The 23803-nt window shown below is 47.1% G+C and overlaps 1 long non-coding RNA gene across 1 annotated transcript in view; it reads left to right on the forward strand.

Moving 5' to 3' along the window:
• The first annotated feature begins 23059 nt into the window (after positions 1 to 23059).
• The window catches only part of LOC144310321 (uncharacterized), a 35487-nt gene continuing 34743 nt past the window's right edge, over positions 23060 to 23803 (forward strand). The window contains exon 1 of the long non-coding RNA XR_013376044.1: positions 23060 to 23522. This is a non-coding gene — a long non-coding RNA (uncharacterized LOC144310321). The remainder of the gene's footprint in view (positions 23523 to 23803) is intronic.

Genomic DNA, 23803 nt, shown 5'->3' on the forward strand with positions numbered 1-23803 from the left:
AGGCCATTCTAGATGGGGAAAACAGCTTGCACCAAAACACGGAGGTGGGAAAATGGGGGGGGGGGAGAAAATAGCAAATGATTTCGTTTGAAGAGAAAGAAGAGTAAGGGAAAATGTCAAGACATCTGGCGGCCCTAACTCCCGACCCAGGGGTCAGATCATCATCATCACATACCCATCGTGGTGCAAGCAAAGGTGTCTTAGCGGAGCCAGGACAAGAGGAGGGTCCTCAAGAGACCATTCTGCAACAAGACGCAGAGGGGTAAAAGGGGCATTTCCCAGGGGCTCGGGGTAAGGGTGCAGAGTTGGGGATCCACTGAAATAATGCCAATCTCCTGATTCCCCTGCTTACAGCTCTTTAGGGGCTTCTCACTCGGGATCAAGTCCAAAATACTTCCAGTGGCATTTCAGGGGGTGCCTTAGCTGGTGCCAAAGCCTGCGTGGCCTGGCCTCGGCCTCCGCCCCTCGCGGGCCGTGCCACCTGCGTGCTCTGGCCCCACGGGCCTCCCTGCAACTCCTCCAGCTGTCGCTGTCCCGTTTCCGCCATCGTGTTGGCTGGTCCCCTTTCCTGGCCCTCTGCTCCCAGCAGGGGCCCTCCTGCTCATCATTCAGATTGCAGCTTCGTTGGCCCTCCCAGGAGAGCTGTCCCTGGGCTTCCAGTTGGGCCCCCCAGGCACAGGCTCCCAGAGCTGCCTACAGTGCTCCTTGGCACACCTGAGATTATCTACACACCTGTAGTGGTTTTCCGGCTGCCTATAACCCGAGGAGGGCAGGGACACGGTGGGCTCACACACCGCTGGCCAGGTGTGAACACACAGCTTCGACATTCAGTAGCTCCTCGTGGCCTGCTTCGTGGGGTACTCGGTAACGAGAGCCCTGCAGCGGGATGATGGCAATGGACGTGACACAGAGAAGGGGAAATAATGAATCTGTAAGTCCATGCTTGTTCCTCTCCAGATGGAATGTTCTAGAATGGGCGAACTACAGATGAGGCCCCATCAGGCCCACTGCCTGTTTTTGTAAATGCAGTGTTGTTGAAACAGAGCCACGCTCGTTCAGCGAGGTGCTGTGATGGCTGCTCTCCTGCTACATGCCAGAGGTGGTACTTGCCACAGATAAGGCCCACAAAGCTGAAAATATTTACTGCCTGGCCCTACGCCAAAAAACTTTGCCAAGCCCTGCTCTGGAAGAAAGACTGCATAGAAGTTCACCATAATAATAATAACAGTGGTTATCTTTATGTGGCAGGATTACAGATGAACTCTATATTCTTCTTAATTTTCCACATTATTCATACTTCCTACAAAGAACATATATTATTTTTATAATCAGTAAAACAATAAAGGTTATTAAAAATCAGAGCAACTGCCCCACTAATCCTTCTTAGTTTTTTGTGTGTAAGGGTTTTACACTTCTCTCAGGAAAAAAAAATTTGCTAAGCAGAGCAATTTTCTGTGCTGGCTTTGGATCACGTGGTAAGAGAACCCTAAGAGCCACAGAGGAAATCCTGTTTCCCCCATTTCCTGCACCAGTGCGACTATGCCTTTCTGAGCTTTCATGAGTCTGGCTTTTGATTCTGAATTCAGAGGATCAAGTGGAACATTCCCATGAAATTTGGAGCTCAGGAAATGTGTACCTGGTACACACTGTACATGCCCACGATCAGCGTCTTTCTGAGGATACTAGTTAATAACTCATAGTATTATGATTGAGTCATATTTTCTATATTTTAACAATTATTAATTTTTTAAAATTTTAAAAAAGATTTTATTTATTTATTCATGAGAGGCAGAGATGTAGGCAGAGGGAGAAGCAGGGTCCCTGCAAGGAGCCCGATGTGGGACTCAATCTCCGGACTCCAGGATCACACCCTGAGCCAAAGGCAGATGCTCAACCACTGAGCCACCCAGGCGTCCCAATAATTATTAATATTAACTAAAACTGCAAAACAGACACAACTCTAACAGTAATTGCATGGCTCTGCTTAAAGTGTTAACAGAAGATGACTTTAATTAAAGCAGAAAATAAATAGCCCAGATCTTTAAACATCCCATAAAAAAAATTTTTTTTTAAAAAGGCTAAATCTCCCATTTAGATACCTCTCTCCTTCCTTTCCTTCCAAAAAGTTTCCAAGTAATTTAAAGAAATCATTATTACAGAGATTTTCTGTTTATAATTTTCCATTAAAACAAAAACCGTGAGAACAAGAATATCACTGTCTGCATTATTTGCGATTGCATGCTAGCACATTGAGCTGTGGGAAGCACATGGGAGGTGCTCAATAATAAATATTTGTTGAATGACTGACTAGAAGAGAAATGGGTAAGAAAAGCTGGTCCCTGGGCAGAGTGGTCTTTTGCAAAATATAAGAAGAACGCACACTCTTAAAAATACTTAGAAAACTAAGAAAAAGAGAAAGAAGGACAAACAAGTCTCTCAACGGGAGAGCTAACACTGCTGCTATTCAGTTGACTTGTTTTCAGCCTTTTTCCATGTACATAATTTTTAAATGTCATGTTAACTGTGTACATATACAATGGTCTTGCTTTTAAAATTAATCTTACAGGGGTGCCTGCATGCTGCAGTTAAGTGTCCAACTCTTGGTTTCAGCTCAGGTCCTGATCACAGGGTCATGGGATCGAGCCCCATGTCCTGCTCTGTACTTGGCATGGAGTGTGCTTGGGACTCCTCCCTCTCCCTCTGCCCCCGCCCCTTGCACGTGCACTCTGTCTCTCAAATAGGTAAATCTTTAAAAGTAAAATAAAATTATTCTTACAGTATGCGGATTTTTCATGTAATTTTGAAGACTTTGTGGACACGGATTTTAATGATTCTATGATAAAGTGATAGAATTGCATTCTTTTCTCAGTAATTCCCAGTTTCTTTTATTTTGCCATTATAAATAATGCTGCAGTAAATACCTTTGTGCATCTAGCCATCTTGCAAAGATCAGTGATGTATCAGCCCCGAGAGCCTAGGTTATGCTGCAGTAACAAGTAGCCCCCAAATCTCTGTGCTTCCTACATTGATGGTTTATTTATTGCTCATGCTGTATGTCCACTGCAGAAATGGAAAAATGGAATGAAGTCTTTTAAAACTTAAGTTCCCTTCAATTCAATTCAAGAAATAGTTGCCGAGCACTTATTATAAGGCTCACTGCTAGCCATGAACGTGCTGAAAAGATTTTCTGATGAGTCACAGATAAATGAAAACTGGCAACTGCATTTTCATAACATGCTGTACCACAGCAGAAAAAAAAAATCAACGAAGGCAAAAGATCATTTTTCCAGTCTAGTCATTTGTATGCCATGTCTGTATTGTTTTACTTATAAGTCTCTTTTTCCTGTCTGCTTTTAAAAACGCTCCTTTGTGCACAAAGGTCAGCCTGGCATGTCTCTATCCAGTGACATAGCCTAAGCAGACTCGGTGCCAGGCACTGGGATTGCCAGCCTTGGTTTTGCAACACCCTTGTGCTCCCATGACCTTGAAAGCTGTTGTGAAATTTTCCAAACAAAACACATTTCAGTGTACCAAAAACAATAAAATAACATAAAAATGCCCTTCAGGCAAATAATCCTAATAGTAGGAATTTTCCTAAGGAAATAGCTCACCAAAGAAAAAAATGATAGACGCATGAAGATCTTTATTATAGATACTGGCAACAGCAAACATTGGTAGGCAAATTGTAGGATATTTATGAGACCGAATATCATGAATTAGTCAGCATTTGTAATTATGACATTTTCATAGATGCTTGTGATTCAAGGTAAAAATGAGGGGGAAGGGGTAACACATTTCCATCTATGTTGTGCAATTATGTATAAAATTTAATACACTTTTAAAAAGGACTAGTAGGGGAAAAAAGGACTAGTAGGGAATATGTCAAATGAAATGGTTGGTTTGTGAGGGTGTGGGAATTTTGCATTACTTTAAAAGATTCAATATCCCTCTGATTTTTGTTTTAATATTTAAGACTATAAAACACTTAAAAAATACAATAAAATCCATTCCTGAGAGGGATGCTATGGCAAACTAATGTTTTTTAAAACTGGAAATAGAGCCTGAGATAAATAACTAATATTGTGCTGGGAAGCTGGTTTGCTAGGACTCCTGGAAGCATCAGTTCCTCCTCTGTCTGCTTTGCTCTTATTCTTCATTACTCAGGAACTAAATTATTTAGATAAAAATGTTTGAAATAGAGCGGTTTGGAGAAGGGGCACCCCTTGCTACCGGATGTCTTGCTATCACTTTCCAATACTTAGGAGGAAGTGAATAGACTTGAAGACAGGGGGATGCTTCTATACGTGGGCCTGGGGAACACGAGACGTTCTTTCAGAACGGCCTATATCCAAGTCTTTTCATTTTGCCATGGATTGGGGACACAGGGCCACCCAACAAATCACTGATGAATCGCAAAGGAGAAGGAATTGTATTGCTCACCCCCGAAACCTGAGGGAGGGCGGGAGGGGCTGTGTCCTCCAGAGCAGCAGGTGTCACAAGGAGGAGGCAGGAAGGACCGTGGGACACCTCATCACAGCTCACCCCAGGGATCTTCCGGAGCCCTGGGCATGGGTGGCCCCAGCACCCACAGAGCTGAGCAGCGCTGCTCTGGGGTCTCCTGCTGCTGATCCCACCCCTGTTGATGAAAGGTGGCAGGAGGTGACGAACGAGGACCCCCAAAGAGCTGCTGGGTTCGTGTAACTCATGTCAGGACATGACCTTCTTTATGGGAAGCTCCCTCCTCGAGCCACCGTTCATCCTTGAACCAAAAATTCTCTGGGAACGTTCTCGAGCTTTGCCCTTGGAGTTCATAGGACACCAACAAGGCCGGGGACCTTTTTTTAAAAGCAGCTCTAACAGCTCCCCGTGTTGCTGCCGGGGTGTTAGCGTGGGGGTGGAGCAGGCCAGGCTCCTCACTGCCAAGCCGGCGGGGCGCACGGTGGCCATGGGCAGGGTCACCCACTGCGCTCCTGCCCCCAGTGCGGCGGCTGGTGGCACCTGCTCGGCGGCCCCACTGCGCTGAGGCTCAATGTGAAGGGACCTGCATGGGCAGCTCAGGGACCCGGCCGGGCCTTAAGGGGACAATTAGCATATTCTCCAGGTGGTGAGACTTGTACGTGCCATGTGGTTGCTCCGGGCCCGCTGGCTCCAGAAGGCGCTGAGTCGGAACCTGGCCAACCCGGGTGGCCCGGCTGGCTCCTCTCGCCCTGTCCCCACATGTCCTTTTACCCTGCTTTGTTGCAAATGTAGCTGGAACATGTCTATCCCTTGGGTGATTCCAGAGTTTCCATTCCCTTTGCAAAATCTCTCAAGGTCCTCAGCAGAGATGAGAGAGGGATCCCTGAATCCAAGTGACAAGTGACGAGTGGCGGGTCCTACTTGGGCCTTCCCTTCTGGGCAGCCGGCAGGCAACTCCTCTCGGGCCCCGCAGTGGCGTCCCTGGCCGCTGACATCTGCTGCATGACAACCTCCCCTGTGACCTCAGTTCTCACTTTGCTTACTAAGATCTTCTTTAACGAAGCAGCTTTCAAACAAACAAACAAACAAACAAAAAAAAAACAGCAACGAGGACGAGGACGGCAACAACAAAACCCCCTTATTTAAATGAACTGATGTCTCCTTTGCCAAAGATTTAAAAGATGCAAAGATTTCAGAAAACCCTGGGGAATGAACCTTCCACTGCCAAGTTTCAGGCAGGAGAGAACACTCTTTCTGAGTGTTTTTCAATTGTCTGCTGTAATAAATGATTAATTTTCCCATTATATTACATTAAAGGGATTAAAAATGATACTACCCTCCTTTTGTATCCAATTTTATGAGTCACTTGTACAGTGGTGTGTCATGAGTAATAAAAATGGACCAGACAGTTAAATAAACTGTGTGCCAGCAGAAGGCTTCTGTGTGATGGGAATTTCTATTAACCCTTCCTGTCTCCTGGGTGTGTGTGGGGGGGTGTGGGGGGGTGTCCTCCTGTAGATGGTGGAAGGGGTCCTAGGAGGGAGGTTTTCTTCTGAAAGAGGGGCCCAGGGCGATGTTGGGGTCAGAAGCCAGTGCCTGTGGGTCCCCAGCAGCTAGGGAGCCGTTCTGCACCTACCCCCACCCCCCAGGCATGGCTTGAAGAGCCGCTTCTCTGACCAGGCCAGATCTCTGCAGGCCCACTGCACTGGTGTCCGGGGCTACCATAAGAAACCCCACAAACGAGGACCTTCAGAACAACAGAAGGGTCCTCTCTCGCAGTCCTGGGGCCCTGAAGTCTGAAAGCAGGGTCCCTCTGCAGGCTCTAGGGAAGGTACTCGAGCTCTCTCTTTTAGCTTCTGGTAGTCCCTTGGCTTATCTTTGCGTGGTGTTCTCTCTCTCTGTGCATATCTGACCCCAACGTCCCCTTTCCCTAAGGACACTAACAAGATTAGATATGGGGCCCACCCTGAGGTAGGACCCGGTCATAACTAACCTACATCCTCAATGACACCATTTCCAGAGAAGACTACATTCTGAGGGGTTAGGGGCTGGGACTTTAACACGCGAGTTTTGGAGAAGAGAGACAAAAGAGACACAGCACTCGTCCAAGCGGGCTTTTCCCCGACACTTCTCTTGGAGCTTCAGCCTCTCGATCCCAAAACTGCAGGTATGTTGCCATGTCCGTCAAGCATCTCAGTTCATGTCATGAAACCGATTCTCCTCCACTGTCCCCACATCCTTTGAAGAGGAGGAAAGCTGGCCTGTGGCAAAGCCCAGGCATAGGTCAGGAACCCCAAACTCGGTTTGTGTCCGCCCTGTTCTCATTCCCACTTGCTCAGATTACAACCCTCTATCCAAATCTCCTTTCTTTCAAGTGACAATCTGGAATTTACTCACCCAGAACGAACGAAGCCCATGATTGTGGAGTCTCAGTGCTAGCTCTCACTGTTCACCTGCTCCAAATCCCTTCCACAGGTGACCTTGACACTTCTGATACCAAAGCCTCAAGCCCAATGAACGATGTCCATTGTGGAATTCTGAGCCCTGGTTATCAAGAGAGTCAGTTTAGTTTCTTTTTTTGTAGGGGCAGGAAGATCGTGAGAGGGTCCTGAGGTCATGCCCATGAGGCCAACTCATGCTCTAGTGTCTGTGGGTTTTCATGCCTTACATTCAAAGAGCATCTTCCTTGGGGGCTGAGATTGTGAAGACAGAGGGTGGGTGGGGAATGGATGGAAGGCTGACCCAGGATGACCCCCTACCACCATCACACTCTGATACACTCCGCCCTTGAGGCAAACAAGCGTGCTTGGAGGGGGATGTATATTGAAACCCTGCTCTGGGAGCTCAGAATGCTTTCAACGTTTAGCTCCACCTCCACCTTCACCTCCATCAGGAAGAGATATTCAAGCTGATTATTGCTATAGTTGAGTTCACATCTGCCTTTATCTGTTACTGTTATCTATCTGGTGCCTTTGTTCTTTATTTCTATTTTTGTCTCCCACTTCTTTTTCTTCCTTTTATGGTTTTAACTGAACTTTTCATATGATTTCATTTTTTCTCTCAGCAAATCAGTTATATTTCTTTTTAAAACGTTTTTAGTGGTCGCCCCAGAATTTGCAATATAGTTTTACAATCGATCGAAGTTCACTTTCAAATACTACTATGCCACTTCACACGTAGTGTGCGTGCCTTCCCAATCCTAATTCCTTCCGCCTGTCTCCCACTGTCAATCATCTCACTTATATTTAAGTATATGTGATTGAATACGTTGTTGCCATTATTATCTGGGACAAAACGTTGTCTGTTAGTTCAGTTAAAAATAAGAAAAATAAAAGTTTGTTATCCTAACTTATTCCTTCTTTGATGTTCTTCCTTTATGTATGTCCAAGCTTCTGACCTGGATTTTTTTCCTTCTCCCTAAAGAACTTTGATGGGGTGCCTGGGTGACTGGGTGACTCCCAGTTGGCTGGGAGTTGGCCTCTTTATTTCAGCTCAGGTCATGATCTCAGAGTTGGGAGACTGAGCCTCGCCCTCAATGAGGAGCCTGCTTGGGATTCTCTCCTTCTCACTCTGCCTCTGCTCCTCCCCATTGCCACCCCCGCCCCACTTGCATGCATGCTCTCTCAAAATAAATGCATAAAATCTTTTAAAAAGGAAAAGAATTTCTTTGACCATTTCATGCAAAGCCAGTCTCATGGTAACAAATTACCTAGATTTTTGTTTGTCTGATAAAGTCTTCTTTTGTCTATTGCATTTGAGGCTAATTTCAAAGGCTATAGAAGTCTGGGCTGGTGGTTTCTTTCAATGATTTAAATATTTCACTTCACTTTCTTCTTGCTTGCATGATTTCTGAAGAGAGGTTGGATGTAATTCTTATTTTGTTCCTCTATAGATATTTTTTCCCCTCTGCCTTCTGTTGGGATTTTTGTTGTTGTTGTTTTAATTTTTGGCTTTCTGTAATTTGAAAATGATATGCCAAGCTGTAGGGTTTGGGGGTCTGTTGTTTTGGTATTTATCCAGTTGGTGTTTTCTGAGCTTTCTGAATCTGTGGTTTGCTGTCTGACATTCATCTGGGGAAATCCTCAGTCATTATTGTTTCAAATATTTCTTCTATTCTTTTATCGCTTTCTTTTCCTTCTGATATTCCCATTATGCATATGTTATACCTTTTGTTGTTGTCCTTGAATACTCTGTTCTGTTTTTTTCAGTCTCTGTTCTCTTTGCTTTTCAGCTTTAGAACATGCTATTGATAGATCTTCTAGCTCAGAGATTCTTGCTTCAGCCATGGCCAGTCTACTAATAAGACCACCAAAAGTGCTCTCCATTCATGTTATAGTGGTTTTTTTGTTGTTTTTTGTTTGTTTGTTTGTTTTTTGTTTTTTGTTTTTTTATCTCTAGCATTTCCTTCTGGTTCTTTTTAGGGTGTCAATCTCTCTGTGTACATTGCCCATCTATTCTTGTATGCTGTTGACTTTATCCATGACCACATTCACCACAATTTTTAAAAATTCCCAGTCAGATAATTCCAACATCCCTACTATATCTGGTTCTGATACTTATTCTATCTCTTCAAATTATATTTTTCGTCTCTTGATAAGTCTTATAATTTTTTCTAGATAGCCAGGTATGGTGCAACTGGATAAGAGAAATGGATGTAAATAGGCCTTTAGCAATGTGGTGGCGGGGTGTGGTGGCGGGGGTGTATTCTACAGTTCTGTGATAGGTGTCCAACTGCTAGGGAGCCTGTGCTTCTGGATTGTGAACTACACAAGCGTTTCTTGGGTTTTCTCTCCTCCTTAGGTGGGACAGGATGATGTGGATGAGCCAGAGTTGGTTATTTCCCTTCCCCAGGTCAGCCAGGCTCTGAGAACACCCTGGTAAGGTAGGCTCTGCTCTGGCAACTAGTCTTTCCTGAGGCACAGGCCTTATTAAGAACAGAGTGCTCTGGGATATTTCAAAAATGGTTCCTTTCCTCCCCACTGCCAGAAGCAGGAAGGGATCTTTCCCTGGTATTTACAAGGAGAACCTGCTGAAAGTAAATCTCACAATTCTATGACTCAGTACCCCCTGGAGTTTTTACTCTCAGAGCTGTCCACACTCAGCCTACAGCAATTGCTCAATTACAGCTCAGGTGTTCCCACTCCCAAGGAGGGGATATGAATGTCTCTGCTTATAGCCACCAACAAGGAGACCCAGAGGAGAATTGTGGAAGAACATTCTCTTACTATATCTATTTCTCAATCTTATGTGCCTTTCTTTAAATAACCTTTCCCCTCATTTTTAAAGTAACACACAACCATTGCATAAAACTTTGGAAAAATCAGGAAAGCATGTTCTTTATTTGCTATGATCCCTTTGTTTATGCAGAGAGCACTAGTGCTAATATTCCTATATATTTTATTTCTGATTTTCTCCTATGTATCTGTGTAGACAGATAAATGGTGGATAAATTCATAGAATAGAGTTGACACTGTAGGTTACATTTTCATATCCTACTTCCTCCAATTAAAGTGCTATTATGATTATCTCTTACATTCATCATATTCAATGGCTGCTTAATTGTACATTATTAGGATTTCCTATAACTTTGTTAACTGTCTCTTGTTTGGGAACTTTACGTATGGTAATTTGGGGGCATACATATTTGATAACATTTGATGATTTCCTTTGTCTAATATTCCAAAAGTGATTTTTCTGAGTTAAAGGACATGAGCATTTGAAAGGATCTTGATAAACAGTACTACTTCATTTCCAGGGAATTTGTACCTGTGTCCCTTTCATATCCTAGTGTTGTCTTACACCTGTATTACAACTGCCTAACATAGTTGGGTAGTCCTTTGTGGAGTAAAAAGCTGTTATCCTGGTGTGGAGGGGATATGGAACAATCACGCCTGCCACTTTGGTTTTGACACAATGTCAATAAGCCTATAATGGTAACACCCTTTTTCTTTTATTCAAATGCTTTTTTTTTTTTTTCCCTCCACTGCTTCTGGAGAAGGCTAGTGAGCACAAGACCAAGAACTCAGAGGGAAGAAAGCATTGCCAGATATCAGTTACCTGTTGTTTTTTTCCTAAATAAACTCTATCCACAACAAGAAAGAGATGGGAAAGGAGGAGGTGAAACGAACCAGTGATTGTTAGCCGCTCACATTTCCTCTCAACAAATCACATAATAAAAGCTGCAGGAGGCAGATACTTAATATCAACAGAATCATTATTTCATGAACTAGGAAACTGGGTGATGGTGGTGGAAATGTTGACCAAGTCAGCACCCAGATTGATCCTGAGGCCACTTCTAGAAAACAAATCAGTGTTTGCGGGACCCACTAATGCTCCCTCAGTGACCTGGGAAAAGCTCTCTGACTCCCCTCTTTCCTAATCCCTTTGTTTCATTAAGTTTTTACTATGAAATAGTTTAGATATTGTAAAAAGGTGTACCCACAACCCAGCTTTTTAACTAAAACGTAATAGAGTGAGCCTTTTGCTCATTCATTATTACAGTTTCTTTTTTCCATTTTTGCACCCCTACTCCCAGAAATAACAATTATCCATAATTTGTTATTTATCATTCCCATGTATTTCTTTAAACTTTGCTACATACCTATGTGTCCGTAGGTATAATATAGCATTGCTTTCCATATATTTTTTTAACTTTTAGGCTACAGAATGCTTTTTCCTACAACTTGCTTTTTCATGCTCCATATTGTCCATGGAACTGATATTGAATAAGTAACTTGGGTTCATTCATTTTTGCTGTTTAATACTCCTCATATCTTTATCCAATCTTTAATATGAATATTTAGGTGGTTTCTAGTTTTTTCATTATTAAAAACAATGATCCTGTATATATTCTTGTACACAATCTTGGGCAAGTTCGTGTGGGTTTCTATATAGCTGTGACCAAAATGCCTGCACAGCATTGTAGATATTGCCCATCTGCTCTCTGAGAGAGCTGTGTCTTCAAGTGCCCCTGCCTACAGCCTCATCAATTCAGTAGTACGGACTTAAAGTTTTGTTAATCCGATGGGTTTTAACTCGCATGTCCCTAGTTACTAATTTTAGCATTTGGGGATGTGTTGATTGGCCATTGGCGCTGCTTTCCGTGAAGCTCTGTGTGTTCAAATTGTTTGCTCATTTTGCTCGTTAGGTTGTTTGCCTCATTTTTCACACGGACAAATTTGAACAGAATAAGTATTGTGATCAACTCTAAAAGCCGGAAAGCCATCACCCAGGGGCAGCATCAGGAGAAGAGGCTCATTTGTCTGGATGGTGATGACAGCCATTCTTCAGCCACCAGCACAGGGAACCACGACAAGCCCCCACTTTTCCTGGCAGGGGTGGGGTAGGGGGTGGGCAGGCAAATCTCCCAGCCTGCTGTATTTTAGGAATGACTCTGGAGAACCACGTCAGTCTAGCTTCTCTGATGAACCAGTTCAGCACTCTTGACTATAAGCATCAGAAACCAGCTCTTTGCTAATTTAAACTGAAATGGAATTTATTGAAAGGCTGCCAGCAATGCTGAGAGAGTTAGAGAACCAGGCTTAGGCAAGGGCTTCTGCAGCAGGAAGGGAACCGGCCTGATGGAGACACCTTCCTCAACCCAGACACTGGACACTGCCTCTGACTCTGGCACTGGGAGCCACAGTGGTGACTTTGACAACAGAGGTTTCACTCTTGTAGTGAGAACAAAAAAGACTAATCTGAGTGGGTTTGGAAGAAAAATGGAAGGAAAGGAGGTGGAAAAAGCCCTGTATAGAGAAGTCCCTGTAAAGGGGGGTGGAGAAATGAGACTACAGCTAGAGAGGCATGTGGCCTCAATGGGGTTTCTTTTTTAAAAAATTGGAAATTTGACAACAAATTTGTGCGCTCATGGGAAGGACCCAGTGTCAAATAGAGAGCAAAGCATCATAGGAGCAGTTTTCAATAGTGGGAGGGGATGAGATGCTTTGTAATGGGAGGAAGGGCAGAGGGGGTGAAGGTGAGGCAAATGAGGACAGAGGCAGGAAGAGGAGTAGATCAAGGAGGGGTTACCTCGGGAGTTCTTTGCTAAATTATTTTATTTTCTGGGTGTTCTCTGCTAAATTCTTTTATTTCCTGGGTGATCTAAGAAGATCGATTGCCAATAATTAAGAGGAAGAACTGGATGCTGAAGGCTTGAAAAAAAAGGAGAGAATCAGACATAGTATCAATCAACCTTCAAAGGGTTTTGGTTTTATTCCTGATATTTTTATATCCCATGATAAAAACCAACTGAAAACGAACCCTTAAAATGTTCACTGATGAACAAAAGTGGGATGTCAGTCAGATACATTTTCTCTTTGGAATAAACTGCTAGCCTGTCAGAACAGTTTCTCCAGCACAGGACACCGTCAGGTTCTGGAGGATTTCTACAAACCACGCTCTGTTTACCTTTCTCCCGAAACAAAAGTGATGGAATAGTTAACATCTGCTTGCCCTAAGCTTAAAGTCCAATTTGTAATATTTATTCTGAGTAACCTTCAGAGAATGACAAAGGAATCTTTTAGAGCAGAGGGAAAATTTTAACCAATGACCGCGGCTCGGTGGCAGGTGCTCCATTTCCGAGAAAAAGAGATGAAGTTAGAAGCGTGCAACACCACTAGTTTTGCTCTTCTGAAAACTGGACGTGGTCTTTTTATAACCGGAGAATCAGGATAACCCTCCGTGGAGGAGCACACAGCACCAGTGGCTCGGCCCACCCCGGCACCCGGGATGCCAAGCTCCGTGGGTGCTTCCAGACTGTTTTGAAACTTACCGCCCACTCTTGCCACCTCCCTGCACCCGCTGGATTTCAACACCGGCCTGGTGGTGCAATGTGGATATTCCCTGGCAGGGACTCCTTCCCAGAGGCTATAGGATGGGGCAGGCTTCATACCAGCAGCTTCCCCGCACAGTGATTTGATAGTACGTGACAGACTTAAAAATACATTTTATTTGACAATTTATTTTCAGCACAAAATTTTGCCAGGCCATAAATTTTCTCTTTGGCTCCTTCCCCCACATCCTGCCTCAGATGCTGCTTGCTCCCAACACCAGCAGAAGTATGGGTTGGACTACCAATGATTTGTTCGATTTCATTTAAAACGACTGTTGGCCTTTTCCACCCCCCCACCCCCCCATATCTCTTAGGGCTGATCTAATTTCTGTAGAGGCCTGTGCCTGTGCACTCGTGTTAATTTGTTAATTGAGTTAGAGCCCTCCGGAAAGCCAGAAGACCTTCACTTGGCTCTATCCTGTGTCTAACAGTGAAGCCCTGGCTGCGGTGGAGTGATGTTGGTTGAAAACATGAGAGCTGATGAACTGCAGCCAGGACGTGACGTGGACGTGGTCATTCCAAGGGGGATGCACTGCTGGGTGTCACTAGTGCGGAGCGCACAGACCCGGCTCCGGGAGTGGGAGGATTGGGGACTTCCAAGCTGTGTCCCCTTCCTCTGGAAGCTTTCAGGCACACCACGTGACGCTGGGCTGAGGGCCATGACTCAGCGCTCTGGCTCTCCTCTGGGAGGCACTCCCTCCCCGCCTCCCCCCCAGGACTGCAGTGTAAAGCCATTCTCTGTGACTCAGCTGTCACAACCTCTTTGGGCAAGTTCCACTGCAGGTCTTGTGGGCCAGCGCTGTTCATCTAAATGCAAAGGCCTTAGCAGCCAAGCAGATGGCTGGAGCAGCTGCCACTTCCCAGGGAAACCAGGAGTTTCCCCCTGGGTCGGTGGGGGGTGGGGGGGGTGTTTCCTGTGAGGACAGCACGTGTAAAGTCCTTGGGGATGCGAGGCATTCTGAGGATGTGAGTTATCACAGCAAAGCTCACCAGGGCTTCTCTGATTTGATATAAATAACTCCGTGCTGGCAGCAGATGGGACGAGGGCCAAGTAGTAATGAATACTAGGACAAACAAACAGGCCTCCGGGATGCAGGCCCAGCCACTCCAAACCACGGCTGGCAACCGGCCTGGAGGTGGTGGTGGGCGAAACTGTACCAGCAGCAGTGCAGGAATCGTCGGAGCACAGGGAGGGAAGCCCTCGGGAAGACCTGCATCGTCAGGAGGGACCGTGCCACATGCACCGAGAGCAGCCAGTTAGAGGGGACAGCTGCGAAGCGTGTTAACTTGCCTGATGGGATGTTTCCTATTAACCAACAAATCAGGATTTATATGCTGGACACGGTTTACCAAGTGCCCTGCCTGAGAGATAGCAGGAGTCATGAGACACTCCAGCGACACCCTCGGCAAGCAGAGCTCACAATTACATGGACGTGCAAGGGAGCGGAAGGAAACCCTGGGTCTAGGCTAGCGCTGTTGTAAACCACACAGCTAGCTCCTGTGTCAAATAGGCCCTTTACTGCACTATTGGGATTGCGTTAAGTGGGGGAGGGAGGAGTGTGAGTGACCCTAGAGTGGCAAGGTCGGGGAACAAGCAAATATGGGCCGCAAAGTTGCTTTGAGCTCTGCTGCCAGAGTCAGTGTGGTGATCAGGAGTCTAAGGACAGGCCAGCAGCAAAAGGGGATGGGAGCAGAAATGGGGACTCTTGGGTTATGCTAGGATGGGGCCCCCAGCCCTCAGTGGAAGCAAACTCACGTCCCCTCTGGATAAACGCATCCCCATCTGAAGCCCACAGGACAACCCCCCCCCCCCCCGCAAGTGAAGATCAATCAATGAGTTCAGAATCAAAAGACATGAAGCCTACAAGCGGACAGGCCACCGTGAGCTGAGAATCAGCAGAAACCAAGAATCGCAGAATTAAACCTCCATCCTTTAGGTTTTGAAATGATCAGACACAAAAATATATAAATAACCATGTATCCAATGCATAAAGCCTGAAAAAAAGAAAGGTCATAAAACTAGGCAAGCAATAAGAGACCATAAAAAATGACCCGGGTAGATTTTAGAAAAGAAATTTAAGAAGTCAATGAGAGAAATGAAAAGTAGAATCGTGAAAGTTAAAGACAATGCACCTTGATGAGCAAATTAGACATAGCTGAGGGGGTCACTGTGTTTCCTGAACAAATAGGTATTTAATAGTCACCACGAGCCAGCTACCGTTCTAGGCTGGGGGAATAGGGTGGCGGACACAATAGACAAAGTCCCTGCCCACACACAGGTTACAAGATAGATTATAACCAGTAGGTGAAATATGTAGCATTAATAGCTTGAAAACATAACTCAGGGAAGGATAGAGAGCACTGCGGGTGAGTAGGGCTGTATTTTAAATAAATCTAGCCAGTATTTTAAATAGGAAGGACAGAAAGACACCTGGCTGAGAAGTTGGCCTGTAGGGAAAGATTTGGAAGAGATAAAGGAACAACCCATGAGAATATTCGGGGCGGGGTGGGGGGGAAGCACTGTGGGCAAAGGGAACAGCAAGTACAGTGGCCTAGAGGTAGGGATACACTGGATCTACCGACCTCCTGGCAAAAAGGTCAGTGTGGATGGCAAAGTGGGGTGGGGGGGGCCTAAGAGGTAACGGGTGGCGGGTCCTGGGAGCCTTGCAGAATAAGAGAGGCAGCAATCACACATTAAGGGCCAATATGAAGTTAGTGGCCATGAATTTAAATTTGAATTTAGCTGCAAAATGTGGCTTGCCAGCAAGCCCTGAAGCTCCTTGCATGCCGGCCTGTCTGGCGTCTCTGCTCCTGTGTCTGGAGTCCTGTCCTCCCCCTCATCTGTCTTTGGTGCGTCCCTGACCCCTTCTGCTGGATTTATTTGCACCACATCCCTGTTCCTACCTCACTCTGTATACAGAGAACTGATACTGTATTATGGTTACTGTTTTATGCCTTTTTTTAAAAAAAAGATTTTATTTATTTATTCATGAGAGAGAGAGAGAGAGGCAGAGACACAGGCAGAGGGAGAAGCAGGCTCCATGCAGGGAGCCCGACGTGGGACTCGATCCCAGGTCTCCAGGATCACACCCCAGGCTGCAGGTGGCACTAAATCGCTGAGCCACCCAGGCTGCCCCTGTTTTATGCCTTTAACCAGGGACACTTTAAGGGCAATGAAGAGCCATCCCCAATGAATGGAACGCTCAATGCGTTGAGCTGTGCTCCTACTGGCGTGGGCAGCACCCATGCTGGGTGGCACTGTGCTCTTTAAGATCCCACCAGATTCCTCCAGGAAAGGGCTACGTGGTGACTGTTCGCAATGAGATTCTTTTGGTGCCGCTACCAGATTTGGTTTGTCTCCAATTTGAGCACACTGCTGAATGTGCAATCAATATTTTAGTAATTATGTACAAATAGTTCTCATTATAAATCAAAGTTGTTATTACTGCCTTAAGCTTTGGCTTTGGAAACAAGTCTTTTCTTGGAGACTGCGCTGTTCTCCTGGTGTCAGCTGCCTCCGTTGGCTCCCGTGCCATTCCCCTACAGAGCTGCACACTGGGGTTAGCCCGTTAAGGAGGACAGACCCCGGGACACCTGGGTGGCGTGGTCGGCTAAGCAGCTGACTCTTGATTTGGGTTCCAGTCATGATCTCAGGGTCATGGGATGGAGCCCCAAGTGGGGCTCCACACTCAGTGGGGAATCTGCTTGTCCTTCTCCCTCTGCTCCTCCCCATACCTCTCTCTCTCTCTCTCTTTCTCTCAAACAAGTAAGTAAGTAGATAAATAAATAAATATTTAAAAGAAGGACAGATCCTACTTTCCTGACAACAGGTAGAGTGTTTTACCGTGAGAAGGTCAGGCTTCTGCTCCTAAATGCAGGAATCTAGCCAGAAGGCCACCACGACCTCTTGCACCAAACTGTCCGAGGAATTATTGAGATGGAAGATCACTCAACCTGAAGAAGGCTCTGGAACACGAGCTATAAGGCAGAGTTGTCCCATCCCACTGTCCTCCTGTCATTGTCCGCTGGCGGCCCAGCAGTCACGGGCTGCTGCCTGCAGGGACAGGGAGCAATGGGAGTAGGGGCTACCCCTGACCCCACCCCCACCCCAAGCAAGGCGACTCCCATGGGCCAGGTCAGCTCTCTGGCGGAGCAGCTCTAAGCAGTTGGGGGACAGGTACACTGGCCAGGCAAGGGGCACCTGGACTGGCACCAGGCCAATCGATTCACACTCCCAGGAGATTCAAACCAGCACAAGATGGCTCAGCCAGCAAAGGTGAAGAGAAACACAAAACCTACACATTTTCTTCTGTCCTTTTCCTATGAGGCACTGGGCTGAGTTACAAACCAAGACAAAAAGATGTCTTAGAGAGTGATGTCCTAGGATGAGAAAACCCATGCGCAGCCCGACATTTTCACTCCCAAATGGCTCAACTTTATCTAAACTTGTTCACAGCATAATGATATACACTTTTGCATCTTCACCAAGGGATCTCCTCTCTGAGTTCCCTGGCATCTCCCTCCAGAGTCTTCAAGGCCCCGACCCCACACTGGCGTAGGATAGAGCTCTACTATGTAACCCCAAGTCACCATAGTCACCCACATTTCTGGCCGGGGCAATTTCAACTCCCTGAACGTGTACTGGGAGGGAAGAAAATACAGATGTAATCACGGACACCAGTAGGAAATCTTACATCAGCGGCCAGCGCCCCAGAAGCTGACCCATTCCTTCATTTTTTAATTAGAGAGCTGCCGTCTGAATCGACAGCTGAACCAACACCAGCCACACACATAAGGCTTTGATGTGACTTCTTATCATCGAAAGGGAGAAACTGCCCACGTCTCCATTTCATCTCAACATCGAATCTGATATTATTGTCCACAAAGCTTTTGTTTCCAGCCCAGCACAGACATTATACGAGGGCTCGTTACTACCTTTAATTTTTTTTCCTAAAGATTTTATTTATTTATTCATGGGACACACACACAGAGACAGAAACACAGGAAGAGGGAGAAGCAGGCTCCCTGTGGGGAACCCGATGTGGGACTCCATCCTGGGACTCCGGAATCATGACCTGAGCCAAAGGCAGACGCTCAACTACTGAGGCCCCTGGGCATCCCTAACTACTTATTTATTTATTTATTTATTTATTTATTTATTTCCTAACTGCTCTTTTTAAAAGACAAATCAGTGTGTCCACAGTTCTGCTGTATGCCTCCCTTCTTGTTCAAAGCAACATTTACGTCCCTCTCCTGAGAACCGGACCCATGGAGAGTCCACTTTTCTCTTCACCCGGTTCTCACATAGATCTCCACGGGACACCTGCATATTCTACGCCCTATTGCCTTTGGTTCAAAATAAATTAAAAACCCCAAACAAAGATTCTAATAAGAGATGAAAACATACCTAATTTGCCGAAGGAACTAGTCATTTACCCCCTGGAGGTATGAATGGCTCAGGCCTTATGCTGAATCAGGGCGCTGAATAAAGAAAACACATGTGTTAAATATATACTTAAGCCTTACCTCCGACAGATGACTAATGGGCGGGAGGCTGTGTTTTGTTTCTTGTTCAATTCACAGAGATAATTATTTATTCAATAAAATTTAAACAGTTATCATAGCATAATTGGAAGCTGAGGGTAGCATTTTCTTCTCCCTGCCCCTTGCCAGCTGCAGCTGACATAGCCATGTAGTAGACAACATGATTATTAGTTTGCTTCTATAGCTTTGGGACAATTTATGGGGAGGAAATCCACAGGTCTCATCTTCTTTAACAGCCCTCCTGAAGGTGCCCCTTGTAAATTCTCGCCTGACCTGGACTGTCACCCTCTTATTTCTAACTGATTTATTTTCTCCACTCCTCAGGAAAGGGGACTGTTTTTCAAGCTTACTATTTGGGAAGGGGAGACCGGCGAGCTCTAAGCTCTCTGCTTTTCATTTACAGGCTTTTCAGGGCCAGGAGGACTTCGGACCGCCCGAGACAACCACTGGGCATCTGTCCAGCGGCCTGAGGGTAACTGGGACACTAAATGAGTTTCAAGATCAGGAGATATTAGGAATAGATGGGACATGGATGATCACAGGGGACAACAGGTGCCCATCCTGCAGGCGAGCTAACCAGAGTCCAAGGGAGGGATGCTCCTGCAGCTGCGAGCCAGCTAGCAGTTAACAGCTGCTTAGCAGAAGAGCTGGGTCGAGCCCTAGACCAGGTCATGATTGCTGCCCCCCCACCCTGCAGTATGGCAGTTTCTTGAGGGTCTCCTCTGACTTCGGAAAAACACCATCCTTCTCCGTGACTGAATTTCCATCACATTCTAGGAAATGTGATGCTTGGGAAGGGGTGGGAGGCAATTAACCTCTATTTAGACTCTACCCCCCCAAACCACTCTGATTCATCAAAATATGGTTCTGGAATTGTGAAAATAAAGTATATGTTTGGTGCACATCTAAAGAATACACACTGGCCCCTTCTCAGAACCCATTTGGAGGTAGCAACACCTCAGCCCCGTTCTGTGCTCGTGGGGCTCCTTCCCTCAGTGGGACCGGCCGCGGAGGCTCGCAGGAAGGAGCCGCGAGGGGTCCCAAGATTTCAATCTATCCGGGCCAATGTGGCCCTTCTTGGGGGCCCACAGCCAGAGGCCTCAGGCCTTTTCTCCACTCTCGCAAAGGCCTTCCTCTCTCTGCATTTTATTGCTGCGGAGATCGCCTGGCTGCAGTGCCCGGCTGCAGGAGTTCCTGGGCTCAGCAGCGCCTCCGAGTCATCTTGGAGCGATAAGAAGTGCAAAGGGGCAGATGAGCAGGGCACAAGTGGGCTTTGTCCTGGGGAAGAAGGTGGAGGGACACACGGCTCACCAGAGGACCAGAGGACAGCAGGACGCTGCCGGCACGTGTGCTGTCCTCCTTTTCCTTTGCTTCTGTTGATCCCTCCTTTCCTGATGTTTTCCCCTGGCAGCTGGGAGCGCAGGGGGACTGTGCTGTGTCCCGCCTAGAACCGACCTGTGCTCTGAAAGTGGCCTCCTTCCCGTCCACCACCGAGCTTTAAATCATCCGTGGAGAGGACACTTCTTTATTGGAAAGGGTATTTTTCTTTTCCAAAGGGAATAAAAGATCATAGACCAAGTGGGTGTTTAAGTTTATGAAAATGCACATCATAGGTTGCCAATGCTTTTCTATTATTTTCGGTGACAATTGCAAATTAAGGAAAAGGCACGAAGACTGAGGATTTTTCTGCCTGCAGATGAAATCTGGGTTGCGTCCAGGAGCTCTCAAAAAATAGTAAATATCACCCTGAAAAACATATCAAACCAGAGAAAGAGGAATACTTTTGTGCTATCTTCTGAGCTGCTAATTGTTGGAGCAGCGCTTCCGGGCAAAACGCCCCGATGCTCAGGCTCCGCACACCCGGGGACCCTGCAAGTGAGGGACGGCGGGAAGTAAGAGGTCGCTCCTCCACCCCGCGGTCTTTCCAGCACTTGCGACCATCATTTGCAAAGGATGTCACGCTTTACATTTTCATGACCTTATCTCTGGCCCCCACGGGGCCCCCAGCTGCACCCCGACTCTCAGGCCATTTGCTGGGCCCCGGAGCTCGCGGAGCCGCTGTGGGTTCTGGGCTCACACGCTGCTGGCACGTTGGCTCTGTCCCTGTTTGCCTCCCCGAGCTGCTTGGTGAGCAAACCTGTGCCTCGGTTTCCTCTTTTTGCAGCACGAGGGTGGTTCCTTGGGGAGAGCGGAGCCTGAGTAAAGAATCGGGAGCAGATGTATCACGGGGAAGGGCATTATTCATTTCCTAGAGACGCTGAAACAAAGGCCCACAAACTGGTGGCTTAAAGGAAGGAACGGAGATGTGTTTTCTCGCAGTCCCAGAGGCAGGATCCAAGTCAAGCTGTTGGCAGGGCCGCGCTCCCTCTGAAGTTTCCAGGGGGGGCCCTTCTGTGCCTCTCCCCGGCTCCGGGCGGGTGCTCACCATCCCTGGTGCTTTCAGGCGCGTAACTCCCCCCTGCCGTCTCTCCCTCTGAGTCACACGGCCCTGCGGGTGTGTCCGTGCATCTTCTTTGGTCTCATCTAAGGACACTCACTGGATTTAGGGCCCAGCCGACCCTGGACGTTCTCACCTCAACCCTTATCTTAATTGCCTTCTGACTTTCCGAGTGGACGTGGGGAAACATTATTCAACCCAGCGCAGGGCTCAAGGCTCCTCTCAGGTGCTTAGTTCTGGAATTACCTAATGTTGACATTGTGGGAGTGGATGCCATAGAAGGGGATAAAGAGCATAGCTGGTGCTCAAAATCCCCCCCTTACCGCTTACTCCTATGGATGAGTTTCCCCTATGAACAGTTTATTTTCTTATCTTTTCCTTTTTAAAAGATTGTATTCATTCGTGAGAGACACAGAGAGAGGCAGAGACACAGGCAGAGGGAGAAGCAGGCTCCACACAGGGAGCCCGATGCGGGACTCGATCCCAAGGACCCTGGGATCACGACCTGAGCCAAGGTAAATGCTCAACCACTGAGCCACCCAGGTGCTACCTGCACCCCATTCCCCCCCCCAAAAGAGTTTCTAAGCAATTTGACTCGATCTTCAAGACTCAATCCTCTGAGAAATGACAAATATCTTCAAGAGATTATTTCTCAAGCTGTGATTCTTAGGGAGGCAGGAGTGGGGAACATTAGAATCGTCGGGCCAGTGGGGGTGTCTTTTGCAAAGAACACCTGCTCCAGGAATTCTGCAAGAGGTGGGCAGGAAGGTGTGCCTTGCAAAGGAATCGTTTACACAGTAAACTGGCGTCATTCTGCAAATGTTTTCTGTATCTCAGGTGTGTAATTTCTGTTTCCAACCAGGGTTACCCACTTCCTGGCTATCAGTTGACCTTAGCACTTATGTCAGGGCTGGGGGAGGGTGTGGAGGGAAAACAGAGAAAATACACAAGGAGCAGCCCCCTCAAAGGGCAAAGCACCCAAATTTTCTAGAAGAATCAGCCTAAGATGTGTAGCAGGGATGGCAAGTGCAGTTTGGCCCACTACTTGAAATCTGGTGTGAATTATGTGACTGAGCGGTGTGCTGTGTTAGGAAAGATTCTGAGGCCGGGTCTGTGCTAAGTGGGAAGAGGCCCATGATAGAGTCACCATCTACCACCAACATCCCCAGGGACACTCAGGGCACGTGCTACTCTCATCATCCCTGGTCCAAAGCTTCCCGGGGGGAGACCATTTCGTAAATATGTTGCTGCCAGACATAGGGAAGAGATTTTTATGTCCTGATATAAAAATATACGAAGTCATAAAAATAAGCTACTGCTATGCTATCGCTACATTCTTATATTTCTACAGGCATCTTAATGTTCAACGTACAAATCTTGTGATCTTTGAATCATAAATTCTTAGAGGCAAGGCATGGGGTCTGTTTATCCTCTGCAGCTGAGTGCATGCTGGGTATCAGTTGTATAACCGAGGTGACTGGCCCTGGGCCAAGCCTGAGCTCAGCTCCTTTGAGTGGGGTTGGAGGGGTGAATACACCATTGGGGTGGGAATGCTTTTGTCCCAGTCCTGACCCTAAGGGCAGCTGCAGGCCCTGCCACGGTCGTGCATCTCAAGCCTCAGCACCTCAGCGTCCCCATCTGTGAAATGGGAATAGCCACCCCTTCCTTACCTTCCCCCACACGTTGGTGTGAGGCCCGGAGGGAGCACAGCATGGGCTCAGGACAGGCTGGCAGCGTCTCTTAGAGACCATGCTGCACATCTGAGGGCAGTGCCATGGCAAGTGAGAGCGTCTGCAGAGCAGGGCACTGCCCAGGAAATCCGGCCCTGATGGCTAGAGGAACCATCTGGAAGTCTCCAGAGACCAGCATTTCTGAAGATGACAAACAGAAAAAAGTGACAGTCCGAGGAGTCAGCAGTGCCCCTGGGAAGGTGTACAAGGAACAGTCCGGGAGAGGCGCTGCCCGGAGCAAAAGCCCCGGGCGGGGGGCCAAGGCCATGTGACCTCATAGCCAGCCCCCGAGGACAGCAGAAGGAGCCTTAGCCAAGACTCAGTTCCACGTCTGCCTGGAATCCCAGAGCTAATCATGGGCCGGAAGGAGACCAGAGCCCCACTTTGCAGGTGCCGGGGAGAAGAGAGCGGGCAGGGAGCCAGAGGGAAGGCCCAGAGGGAGCCCCATCCTCCCTGCCACCTGCTGGCCCTGACCCTACAGGGAGGGAGCTGACCCCAATGTCCGAGGGCCCCTTTCCAGGTAAGGGGGCTGCAGCTTGAATGGGAGCCAACCTGTGAGATTTCTGTTTTTAAATGTTTAATCCTGTATAACGAGACCAGCTTGCCAGCAAGTTGCTGTGGGGTTGCAGGGGCAGAAGGGGAGGTTCCTGAGGTCTGAATCCCAGTGAAGTCTCTATGTAAAGGTTGTGGGTTAAAAGGTGGGCCGTGGGAGCACTCTGCCTGGCGCAGGAATAAGACGGAGGGGGCATTGTCTGCAGAGAATTATTTTTTAAAGGTTTTACTTAGCTATTTGAGACAGAG

This window comes from Canis aureus, chromosome 1 (genome assembly GCF_053574225.1).
Source record: "Canis aureus isolate CA01 chromosome 1, VMU_Caureus_v.1.0, whole genome shotgun sequence".
NCBI classification, from domain to species: domain Eukaryota; kingdom Metazoa; phylum Chordata; class Mammalia; order Carnivora; family Canidae; genus Canis; species Canis aureus.